This window comes from Callithrix jacchus, chromosome 1 (genome assembly GCF_049354715.1).
Source record: "Callithrix jacchus isolate 240 chromosome 1, calJac240_pri, whole genome shotgun sequence".
Classification (NCBI taxonomy): Eukaryota; Metazoa; Chordata; class Mammalia; order Primates; family Cebidae; genus Callithrix; species Callithrix jacchus.
The window spans coordinates 189,312,107-189,324,543 of record NC_133502.1 but is presented as its reverse complement, the minus strand read 5'-3'; the positions used below and the strand labels follow the sequence as shown (position 1 = coordinate 189,324,543).

General features: G+C 53.8%; 1 long non-coding RNA gene across 1 annotated transcript; it reads left to right on the top strand.

Annotated features, from left to right (window-relative positions):
- The first annotated feature begins 550 nt into the window (after window positions 1-550).
- LOC118145831 (uncharacterized) lies at window positions 551-4,211 on the top strand. The gene is made up of 3 exons (XR_008474701.2): window positions 551-654; window positions 1,121-1,208; window positions 4,120-4,211. It is a non-coding gene; the product is annotated as an uncharacterized LOC118145831 (long non-coding RNA).
- Window positions 4,212-12,437: the final 8,226 nt, after the last annotated feature.

Sequence of the window (12,437 nt, the reverse complement as noted above, 5' to 3'; positions counted from 1 at the left end):
TGGCGGCGTGGGCCTGTAGTCCCAGCTACTCAGGAGGCTGAGGCAGGAGAATTGCTTGAACCTGGGAGGAGGAGGTTGCAGTGAGCCAGGCTGAAGTGTAGTGGTGAGATCTAGGCTCATTGCAACCTCCGCCTGGGTTCAAGAGATTCTCCTGCCTCAGCCTCCCAAGTAGCTGGGATTACAGGCACATGCCACCACACCTGGCTAGTTTGTATTTTTAATAGATTTTTCACCATATTCGCCACGCTGGTCTCGAACTCCTGACCTGAAGTGATCCACCCTCCTCGGCCTCCCAAAGTGCTGAGATTACAGGTGTGAGCCACGGCGCCCGGCCACAATTTTCCACCACGTCCACCATGTGCCGAGGTTCTGGGAGGCTCAGGCCCTTGACACAACCGTGTCCCTCAAAGAGACGAGCACAGAACCAGGAGGCCCTCGGACTTCAGACCCCAGAGCCACCAAGTCCCCCATCAACGATGCCACCCCTTCCCCTCCTGGCCACGCAGGACGGCCCCAGGGTTGGCCTGTGCTGATGGTGCCACCTGGTGGTAGATATGGAAACGCGCTCACTTGAGATTTCCTCTCCGTCACCCTTTTTCCCCCTCTAGGGGTCCCGGGCTGCCCTGAGGCCACCGTCCAGCAAGATCAGGACAGGTTTGAGCGGCCGTGGGATAGCGCGGTGGGGGTTCCAGGGGGCTCCGGTGCAGGCAGAACCAGGAATGTGCCGGCGGGGGCGGTGGGTACGGGGTGCAGGGCGTGGCGGCTGCGGGACCTCAACTCGCCTCTTTAAATCCCCTCCTGGGCACCCCGAGGGCCCGGCCGTTTCCCCTCGGGCTGTTTCTTCTGGGACCGCAGCACTGTCTCCTCCAGGGCAGCCTCCAGCGGAGCCCGCTATTGGCCGCCAGGCAAACCAGTCCCATCCCTCCAGCAACCGGGACTTTCCGGGCAGGGCTCCCCAGCGTGGGTTCAGCCAATTAAGGAAGCAATTAGCTTCCCGTGAGCCTATTCATGCTTCCTCACCCACAGTTCCAAGGTTCTGTGAGACCAGAGCCTCCGTCTCCCGTGGGCAGAGGGTGTGTGTGGCTGCCACTAATCTGCAGATGCTGGCTCCACCCCACAGAGTTGCAGGGCCAGGAAATGTGCATTTGAACCGACCCTTGCTTTCACACTTCAGAAACGGCTGGAAGCACCTCTCAAGTCTGACACAGGTTTGATACTCCCTACTCTTCTCCCTCCCCCAACTTCTCCTTCCCCCACTTCTCCCTCCCCCTTCCTCCTCCCACCTGCCTTCCCTCCCTCCCCCACCCGCCTGCCCTTCCTCCCTCTCTCCTTCCCTCCATCCCTTCCTACCCCCAACCTGCCCTCCCTCCCACTTCTCCCTCTTCCCTCCCATTTTCTTCCTTCCTTCTCCCCCCTTCCTTCCCCACCTGCTCTCCCTCCCTTCCTTCCCCACCTGCTCTCCCTCCCTTCCTTCCCCACCTGCCCTCCCTCCCTTCCTTCCCCACCTGCCCTCCCTCCCTTCCTTCCCCACCTGCCCTCCCTCCCTTCCTCCTCCTCCCCACAACCTTTCATTCCTCCCCACTCGCTCCCCTCTCCTTCCTCTTTGGAGGGTCAGCACCTTTTCCTGGGAAGGGCAAGGGATCTGGTGTGAGCTCACTTCAGTTTGCACCCTAGCCTTGTCTCCTCAGGCGTTGGAGTGGGGGGCAGTTTCTGCATCCTCAAAATGGGGGGGGCAGTTTCTGCATCCTCAAAATGGGGGTGAAACACCCACTTTATAAGGGTTTAGTGAAGAACAATGGAAGTAATGGAAGTGAGAGCACTTTGCGAACAGCGAGATGTTGATAGAAAAGCAGCTGTTCTAGGCCAGGTGCAGTGGCTCACGCCTGTAATCCCAACACTTTGGGAGGCTGAGGCAGGCGAATCACTTGAGGTCGGGAGTTTGAGACCAGCCTGGCCAACATGGTAAAACTCCCCCATCTCTACTAAAAATACAAAAATTAGCCGGGTGTGGTGACAGGCATCTGTAATCCCAGCCACTCGGGAGGCTGAGGTAGGAGAATCGCTTGAACCCAGGAGACAGAGGCTGCAGTAAGCTGAGATCATACCACTGCACACCAGCCTGGGAGACAGAATGAGACTGTCTCAAGAAAAAAAAAAAAAAAAAAAAAAAAAGGCCGAGCATGGTGGCTCACTCCTATAATCCCATATAATCCCAGCACTTTAGGAGGCCAAGGCGAGTGGATGGATCACCTGATCAGGAGTTCGAGACCAGCCTGGCCAACATGGTGAAACCCTGACTCTACTAAAAAGACAAAAGTTAGCTGGGCGTGGTGGCACATGCCTGTAGTCCCAGCTACTTGGGAGGCTGAGGCAGGAAGATCACTTGAGCCCAGGAGGCAGAGATTGCAGTGAGCAGAGATTTTGCAGCTGCACTCCAGCCTGGCAATAGACTGAGACTCCATCTCAAAAAAACAGAAAAGTAGTTGTTTTGCCTTTAATCTTCATTCATCCTCTCAATTGTGTAGGTCCCTTTAGAGTTGAGGGGGTTTGGGAAAGTCACAGAGAACAAGGAGAGTCCCCAAGGGGAGAGGAGGAAGTCTATGGAGGTGACAGGTCTGGGAGGGGCAGCAGGGGCACTGGGAGGAGCCGGAAATTGAGGCCCTCCAGGCACCCCATCCCCCCACCACCCTCTCTGCCAGCCAGAGCAATTGGAGGCTGGTCTTGGAGCTGCCCCCACTGAGGTTCCAGAGGCGGGGTGCAGGGGTCAGGGCAGCTGCAGGGGATTCTCAGGGAGCTCCCCCCGCACCAGCTCAGGCCTCAGGAAAGCTCTGCCCTCTCCGTTCTGCCCTCTCCTCTCAGCTGGCCGTCTATTCTCACTGCCTCTTACTTTCTCTTCCCGTTGCCCTGTGGCTAGGCCGGCTCTTCCACCGCCCCAGGGCTGGGAAGGATAATGGCACAGATGTGCAGACCTGGGTCAGAGTCAGACTGCGCTAGGTTCAGGGATAGCAAAGAACCCAGGCCGGGCCCTCTAATTCCTGCAGGGGTCCAGATCGACAAGGAATTTCAGGTCACTCATTCCCTCATTCAACGAACTTTCCAGGGCACTGCTGTGGGCCAGACTCTGTCCTGGGTGCTCACCACGTAGGGCGTAGGCTGATATCCACTCTAAGTCACATCCCAACATGACGGGCTGAGCCCACCAAGAAGGTCCAGGCGTCCAGTAAGGCTCTATTTATTTGTTTATTTTCTGAGATGGAGTGTTGCCCTGTCGCCCAGGCTGCAGTGCACTGGCACAATCTTGGCTCACTGCAACCTCCGCCTCCCGCAGTCAAGTGATTCTCCTTCCTTAGCCTCACCATGTTGGCCAGGCTGGTCTCAAACTCCTGACCTCAAGTGATCCACCCGTCTTGGCCTCCCCAAATTCTGGGATTACAGGCATGAACCTGTCCCAGGAAGGCTTTATAAGAAGCTTCCAGGAGTAGACAAGGGACTGGGGTGTCCCATCCAGGCTGAGAGGCTGAGGCTGGAGAGGGGCCCAAGGGAAGCAGAATGAGAAGGCCTCCCCCTCCCCTGGGCCTCCTCCGATGAAAACTACCTTTCTCTCTCCAGCAGCTGCAGTCAGATGCATAAAACCATTTATTTTTTCTGCTCAGAAATTACTAGTATTGCAACTAGTATCGATTTCTACTGGGGTTTCTTTTTTTTTACGTTTTTTTTTTTTTTTTTTTTTTTTTTTTTTTAATAAAGATGGGGTTTCACCATGATGGCCCGGCTGGTCTTGAACTCCTGACCTCAGGTGATCCACCCACTTTGGCCTCCCAAAGTGCTAGGATTACAGGTATGAGCCACCGCACCCGGCCTATTTCCACTGTTTTCATTTCACATGTACGGATTTTCAGCAGCATTCAGAGTTCAGCAGCTTCCGGGAACCGCCCGACATCATTTACAATCCAGTTTCTGAGTGGGAACGGCTTTCTCCTGGAGACAGCTCTGGGAAATTAGAGGCTTCCTGCAGTCATTGGACTCGAAGGTCTGTTCTGTGCAAAATGCCCTGTGACACCGAAGAAATGCTGGGTGTTTTGTTGTTGTTTGAGATGGAGTTTTGCTCTTGTCGCCCAGGCTGGAGTGCAATGGCATGATCTTGGCTCACTGCAACCTCCACCTCCCCGGTTCCAGCGACTCTCCTGCCTCAGCCTCCTGAGTAGCTGGGACTACAGGTGAGATGCTGTTTTAGGAGCAGAAATCTCCCAGGGGTGTGCTGACAAACAATAACCCCAGCCTGCCCGCCATCTTCAGAATGGAATCAGAGGGGAGAAACCACTTTTGGATCTCAGGACCATGATTTATATTTTTTATTTTTTTTGAGATGGAGTTTTGCTCGTCACCCAGGCTGGAGTGCAATGGCACAATCTTGGCTCGCTGAAACCTCCACCTGCCCTGAGTTCAGGCGATTCTCCTGCCTCAGCCTCCCAAATAGCTGGGATTACAGGTGCCCACCACCACGCCTGGTTAATTTTTTGTATTTTTAGTAGAGATGGGGTTTCACCATGTTGGCCAGGCTGGTCTCGAACTCCAGACCTCAGGTGATTCACCTGCCTCAGCCTCCCAAAGTGCTGGGATTACAGGTGTGAGCCGCCACGCCTGGCTGGGATCAAGGTGACTGAAGCCTTCACTTGTCAGAAGCCCCCCTCCTCAGGAAACTCCCCTGGGGCAAAAGGAAAGTGTTCTGGGGCTTTTTCTGCCTGGCAGGGAGCCTGTGCCCAAGTCACTGCTTCCCCTGGGCTTCCCTTTTCCTTTCTTTCCTCCCAGTGTCTGCTGACTGTGTATCACACAGGGAGCATGGGACCAGGCCATCTCCGAGCTGCCCGTGGGACGGAGACTCTGGCACTTGCCAGGAGCAGCTGGCCTGGGAGTGGGCGGGAGGCCCTTGGTCAGGGCCTGGACCCTAGATCCCCAAAGCCTTCCTGCCTCCTCCGACCCCCTTCTGGGCCCTGGGCCACCAACTGCTGGGCATAGCCACTGAATGAGGGCGAGGGCAAGATGAGGAAGAGGTGACCTAAGGTGGGGAAGGAATCACTTGGCCAAGTCCGCTCTCTAAGCCACCCTGCAAGGCAGGTACTATTCTGTCACCATTTTGCAGATGAGGAAACTCAGAGAGGGGAAGTTGCTGGTTTTTTTCCTTGTTGTTGTTTTTGTTTTTTGAGACAGAGTTTTGCTCTGTCACCCAGGCTGGAGTGCAATGGCACGATCTGGGCTCACTGCAGCCTCCACCTCCTGGGTTCAAGCGATTCTCCTGCCTCAGCCTCCCAAGTAGCTGGGATTATAGGTGCCCGCCACCCCGCTAGACTAATTTTTGTATTTTTAGTAGAGACGGGGTTTCCCCATGTTGGCCAGGGTGGTCTCAAACTCCAGACCTTGTGATCTGCCTGCCTCAGCCTCCCAAAGTGCTGGGATTACAGGTGTGAGCCACTGTGCCTGGCCGGAAGTTGCTGTTTTAAGGCGACACGGCCAATGGAGGTGGGGCTGGGGTTGAAATCTAGGATCGGCCACACTGCCTGGGGAGACTCTGGAGGTGTCTGTACTTCCAGCTAAATGGGAGCTCAGTATAGCCCCTCGGTTCCCCGCCCCCCACCTGCTGAAGGCCCCCCTTCTTCTTTGCAGGTGCTTAGGCCCAAGCCCGGGAATCTCTTGAATGAACGAATGAGGGTGGAGCCCTTTCTCTTAATGCACAGGTGAAAAGGGCACCTCGGTGATTCCACTAAATTTAATTGAAGATGAGTAGGACCTGGGTCACACCGACTTGTAGAAAGTGGAGGTCAGAATCTGAGGCTGCGTTTGGCCCTAAGTAGGAAGGAGCTGGCTGGTGGGTGGAGGAAAGAGGGCAGGTGGTTCGGATCCCGGTTCTCCCTTTCGTTCAACTCTGTGGGTGTTAAGGAAGCCCCATGGCGGCGCAGGCAAGTGCTGAGAGCACCTGGAAAGAGAAGACCCTGCCGGGCCCTCCTCTCCCTTCATTTCTGGTTCCACAGGTGAGGCCTGGAAGCCTAGCAGACAGGCTGGGGGAAGGAGAGGTTTCCCGGGTCACCAGCCCCTCCCCACAGGGTCCCTGGTTCACCGGAGGCCCCGAGGCTCGGCCCCCTGCTCACCCCTTCCGCTGTGGTCCCCACTGCCACAGCCTGGCCTGGTGAACAGGCCTTTCCCTGGGAAGCTGCCAGCAGGTCCTTCTCCCCAGCATCTCCAGCAGGTGTGGATGGGGGTTTGTGGCCGCACAGCCTCCCCTTCTCCAGGCCAAGACATCCCTGTGTGTCCCCTGTGGGGGTCCTGTGTGTCCCCGCAGTGTGGCTTCCAGACCCTTCTCCATGGGGGATTTGCCAGCCTGCATTCCCTGTGCCCAGATGGGGTCTGACCAGGATGGAGGTCAGTGGAACTGTGGTCCCCTCCCCATGGACACACGGCTCCTGGGAGACCCCTGGCTCCTTCTGGGTCCCCCATTTCCTTCCAGCTGGGGTCAGGGCCAGCCAGCTTCAGGATGCCCTCTGCTGTGCCCTTTCTCCTCCTGGGATGTGGGCGCCTGTCCCTGCATGGGTGTCTTGTGGGTGTCTGGTGATGCGGAACCGCCTGTGCTTCCCTCATGGCAAGGCCCTTCCTTCCCTGCAGGGACCCATTTGGGTGGCCCTGAGGGAGGGTTAGGCCCCATCTTCATCCCAGCACCTTGCTCATTGGCTGAGATTGTACACTTGTCATTTTGATTTAGAAAAAGATATTATCGGCCAGGCATGGTGGCTCACACCTGTAATCCCAGCACTTTGGGAGGCCGAGGCGGGTGAATCACCTGGTCAGGAGTTCAAGACCAGCCTGGCCAACATGGGGAAACCCCATCTCTACTAAAAATACAAAATTAACCGGGCGTGGTGGTGCAAGCCTGTAATTCCAGCTATTTGGGAGGCTGAGGCAGGAGAATCACTTGAACCCTGGCGGCAGAGGTTGCAGTGAGCCAAGATCACACCACTGCACTCCAGCCTGGGCGACAAGAGCAAAATTCCATCTCAAAAACAAAAAACAAAGAATAAAACAGAAAAGAAAAAAGAAAAAGACATTATCAGGCTCTGGGATCTCCTCTCCCTGAGGATGGCTGGCGAGGGTAACGCCCCTGTACTGAGCAGAAGGCGTGGAGACCACAGCGTGGGCTACAGAGCAGGAACGATGGAGGGAGGCAAAGCATGGCAGAGCTGAGGGACTCTGGAGTCTTCCAGGCGCTGTGCGTACACCAGACCTCGCAGCCCTCTGTGGAGCTCAGATTATCCCCATCTTATAAGGAAAGAACTTGAGGCTGCAAGAAGAAGTCACCCAGGATTCTCAGGCCAAGGCCGCAGCAGAACCAGGATTCGGACCCAGGCCTCCAGCTCCTAAGCCCCGTTTTCTATAAACTACCTGTTTATAGCACAGAGGAAGCTGGTCATTGGACAGAGCTGGGTTTATGGTGTCTGAGGCTTGCACAGTTTCAAAAGGACTCTTATTTTAAAAAAGCAGCCAGGTCCAGTGGCTCATGCCTGTAATCCCAACACTTTGGGAGGCTGAGGCGGGTGGATCACAAAGTCAGGAGTTCAAGACCAGCCTGGCCAAAATGCTGAAACCCTGTGTCTACTAAAATACAGAAAATTAGCCGGGCATGGTGTCACACATCTGTAATCCCGGCTACTCGGGAGGCTGAGGTGGAGAATTGTTTGAACCTGGGATGTGGAAGTTGCAATGAGCCGTCATCATACCACTACATTCCAGCCTGGGGGACAGAGCGAGACTCTGCCTTAAAAAAAAGCAAGACACAAACACAATTACAAAACCAAAATTAGGTGTGACAGTGAATTTTGACTGCCCGTTAGAAGAATACAGATCACACTACCAATTTTAGAAGGTTGGTACATATCAAGCCACGCAGAAACGTAACAGGGCATTTTGTATCAACCGCTTGACCACCTCCACGTTGAACACCAATGCCTTCCCTGTGTTCTTTTTCTTTTTTTTGTAAGTAAGTGTCATTTTTGTGGCCCAGACTGGAGTACAGTGGCGCAATCTGAGCTCACTGCAACCTCCACCTCCCCAGTTCAAGAAATTCTCCTGCCTCAGCCTCCTGAGTAGCTGGGACCACAGGTGCATGCCACCTTGCCCAGCTAATTTTTGTATTTTTAGTAGAGACGGGGTCTTACCATGTTGGTCAGTATGATCCCAAACTCCTGATTTGGTGATCCACCTGCCTCAGCCTCCCAAAGTGCTGGGTACAGGCATGAGCCACCGTGCCCAGCCTGTTTTTCTTTTTTTTTTTTTAAGATGAAGTTTTGTTCTTGTGGTCCAGGCTGGAGTGCAGTGGTGTGATCTCGGTTCACTGCAACCTCTACCTCCTGGCTTCAAGCGATTCTCCTGCCTCAGCCTCCCAAGTAGCTGGGATTACAGGTGCCCACACCATGCCCGGCTAATTTTTGTATTTTTACTAGAGAGGGGGTTTCACCACATTGGCCAGACTGGTCTCGAACTCCTCACCTCAGGTGATCTGTCCACCTTGGCCTCCAAAAGTGCTGGGATTATAGGCGTGAGCCACGGCACCTGGCCTCCCTGTGCTTTTCTATACTCTGATCACTTCCTTGTACATCAAGGATTTTGTAATGACGTTTTCTTTCTTTCTTTTTTTTTTTTTTTTATTGAGATGGAGTTTCACTCTTGTCACGCAGGCTGGAGTACAATGGCACGATCTCGGCTCACCGCAACCTCTGCCTCCTGGGTTCAGGCAATTCTCCTGCCTCAGCCTCCAGAGTAGCTGGGACTACAGGCACGTGCCACCATGCCCAGCTAATTTTTGTATTTTTAGTAGCGACGGGGTTTCACCATGTTGACTGGGATAGTCTGGATCTCTTGACCTCGTGATCCACCCGCCTCGGCCTCCCAAAGTGCTGGGATTATAGGCTTGAGCCACCGCGCCTGGCCTGTAATGCCGTTTTCTATAGAGAAAATACAAACTTTGATCACATTTCTTTTATATGGTAGCAGTAAGAGTTCAGGGCATGGCTGTGTCAGGTTTGCTCTTGTGGGACCTAACCTGAAATGCTCCATGGACGGACCACACTGGTCACCAAGCGAGGCTTTGATGCTCTCATTACAGGAACCTGTTTGAGTCTTATGTTGTCTTTGTTGATGTCAGTATTTGATGCCAAATCAGCAAGAAATTTGAATCTTTTTCCATCATGATCATTGTATTCATTCATCATTCATTCATTCATGGGTGGGTGTGTTCCTGGAAGCCATCTGTCCCCCTGGGCAGCCAGCAATGACTGAGCTATGCATGGATAGAACTGTGAACCACATGAAATATCCCTGAATTCTGAACTATTTCCAACTTCTCCCAAAATACCCACAGCCAGTCCAACACCATCCAACTGGACGGGAGCGGGAAGGAGGGGAATCAGAGTGGAAAGAGAAAACTAACTGAAGTTATTTTTATCATTTTTTAAAACTTTATTCATATACAGACATGTATATTTAGAGACAGAGTCTATCACTATATTGCCCAGGTTGGATTCTTTTTTTTTTTTTTAAGACGGAGTCTTGCTCTTGTCGCACAGGCTGGAGTGTAATGTCACAGTCTCAGCTCACTGCACTCTCCGCCTCCTGGGTTCAAGTGATTCTCCTGCCACAGCCTCCAGAGTAGCTGGGATTAAAGGCATGCACCACCACGCCTGGCTAATTTTTTATTTTTAGTAGAGATGGGATTTCATCATGTTGGTCAGGCTGGTCTCAAACTCCTGACCTCGTGATCCTCCTGTCTTGGCCTCTCAAAGTACTGGAATTACAGGTGTGAGCCACCGCACCTGGCTCTTTTTTCTTTTTTAAAGATAGGTCTCACTCTGCTACCCAGGCTGGAGTGCAGTGGTGCAATCCTTCCTCATCACACCCTTGAACTCCAGGGCTCAAGCCGTCCTCCCACCTCAGCCTCCTGAGTAGTGGGACTACAGGCATGTGATGTGCCACCAAGCTGGCTTGGTGTGACTAACTGATGTCTCACCTCTGTAAACTTTACAGAAACATATGACCGTGTACACACATTGCAATTACATATTACAATTCGGCAGCAAAAACAAACCACTTTCTTTTGACTGAATGGCACTGACTTAGCAGGCACATACAAGCAAGTGGCATCTGGGGACCACTTTTTGACTGTTCTAGAGAAAGTGCCCCCAAAGAGGGCTCAGCAGCCAAACTCCTGTTTTATCTCACTCAGAAGGCTCAGCCTCTGAAGCAACTGTTCAGGACTCAGAGGCAGGAGATCTGGGGGTTAAAGGCCCCGCTCTGCCGCTTCCTGACTGTGGGGCATTGGACAAGTGGTGCAGGTCCTGTGAGCACCATCCTCATTAGCAAGAATAGTTCATATTCCCCTGCCACAGCAGTGCCCTGTGAACTAGAAAAGGGCATGGGTGAGTATGGGGTTAGGCTCGCTAACAGGCCTGCCAACTCTATCTGGGCAATTCTGTCATTTAGGGTTTTGCTGGGGTGACCCCAGGAGCCCAGTTTGGGGGGTTCATGTATCTCCCCAGGCATGGAGAAGTGGTGGTTTTTCTGAATCAGGATTCTGAGCTGAACTGCAAACTGGCCTGTGCTCCAAGTTGCTTGGACCAGCAATCCCAGCTCCCAGTCCCGCCGCCCGGGCCTGAACCTGGCTCATTCACCCTGGGCTCTCAGCAGCCGGGCTCGAAGGAGGAGGCACCAGGGGCCTTCTTGCATTTCTTGCTTCAGACTAGACGGATGACAGAGAACTCCCGCTCCAGCTGTGGGGAATTCCAGCCCGCACTTTGCCTCCAGCACGATGGTGCAGGATCCAGCTCCTCTTCATCCTGGCATCAAATGTCTGTTTGATCAGCTTTTCATCCATTTTCTGAAAATGTGGTGATTGAGGGATGTTCTGAATCTTGCAGAATTCTGTGTTGCACCTTGGCCACACATCAATGCAGCCCTGAACCTGACTCTGGGTGGACGCCCTGCTCTCTGCCAGCCCCTTTCTCACCCCTGGGTCCCCACGGCCCCTGGCTCTCTCCCCTCTGCCAGAATCTCACTGAGGTGTGTGCGCGCGCACACGTGTGTGTGTGTGTGTGTGTGTGTGTTGGGGGGTGGTCTGCTGAATGCTTGGGCAGAGGGTCTCGCACTGGGTGGAGATCTGGTGCCCCCTGGAGGCCAGACAGGAAGGGCTGGGGTAGATGAGGTCTTTGAGAACTCAGTGCCATCCCACTCCTGTTGTCTTGTGTCCCACTGCCCCTCCCCCAGCCTTCCTGACAGCAGAGGAGATTGATTGTTCCCTGATTGAATGTTCTGCATCTGTGTCTTCAGTAATAAGCTTCCCCCATTTGGTAACCAATCCTAGTTTTGCAAAACCATTTGTCAACCATTTTCTCCCTTGAGCTTCACAAGAACCCCAAGGGAGAGAAGAGAGGAGGGGTCCCCGGGGACCTGAAAAGCTGTGCCTCAGCCAAGTTTGTGAGTGACTGGCGAGGAGGTCTGCATGTTGGTGAAGCCTAGGAGGTCAGGCGTGCCCACATGGGGACCTACGGACCCCAGGGCTGCAGGTTGCTGGGTTGGACCCTGGCGCAGAGCTCAGGATAGAAACCCAGAAACCCCACGGGCAAAGGCAGAGGCAGAACAGAACAGGGCAGAGCCAAGGACCCAGTGAGGGTTGCTGGTGCCACAGCAAATAAAGATCACAAAGTGACATAATCCAAAATCCTATACAGAAAAAGCTAATCATTTCCTCCAGTCCCTCTTCCGAAAAGGTGTCTACTCCTGCGGGCTCACCTGTAACCTTTGTCACTCTTCTGACTCTGCAAACATCTAAAGCTCAGAGCCGCAGCCAGGAGAATCTGGACTTGTTTTTCCTGAAATAGGGCATCTGAAATCCATGCTCAGCACTGTGCCCTTTTCTTTTCTTTTTTTTTTTGAGATGGTGTCTCACTCTGTTGCCCAGGCTAGAGTGCAATGGCGTGGTCTTGGCTCAGTGCCACCTCCGCCTCCTGGGTTCAAGCAATTTTCCTGCCTCAGCCTCCTGAGTAGCTGGGACTACAGGTGCATGCCACCACGCCTGGCTAATTTTCATTATTTTTATCAGAGACATTGTTTCACCATATTGGCTAGGCTGGTCTCGAACTCCTGACCGCAAATGATCTGCCTGCTTCGGCCTCCCAAAGTGCTGGGATTACAGGCATGACCACGGTGCCTGGCCTCACTGCACTCTTTTCACTCGCAGGTATCTTACTGTCCCTACAGATCCAAGATGGTGGATGGGTGGAGGGGACATGCTTTTTGCTCACCTGGCTGGCTCATGGGCAGGGGGCCCAGAGGACCCAGCCCTGGCAGCTGTGGGGCAGATCCAGCCTGGGCTGGACAGGTAGGCAGAATCAAGGAACGGG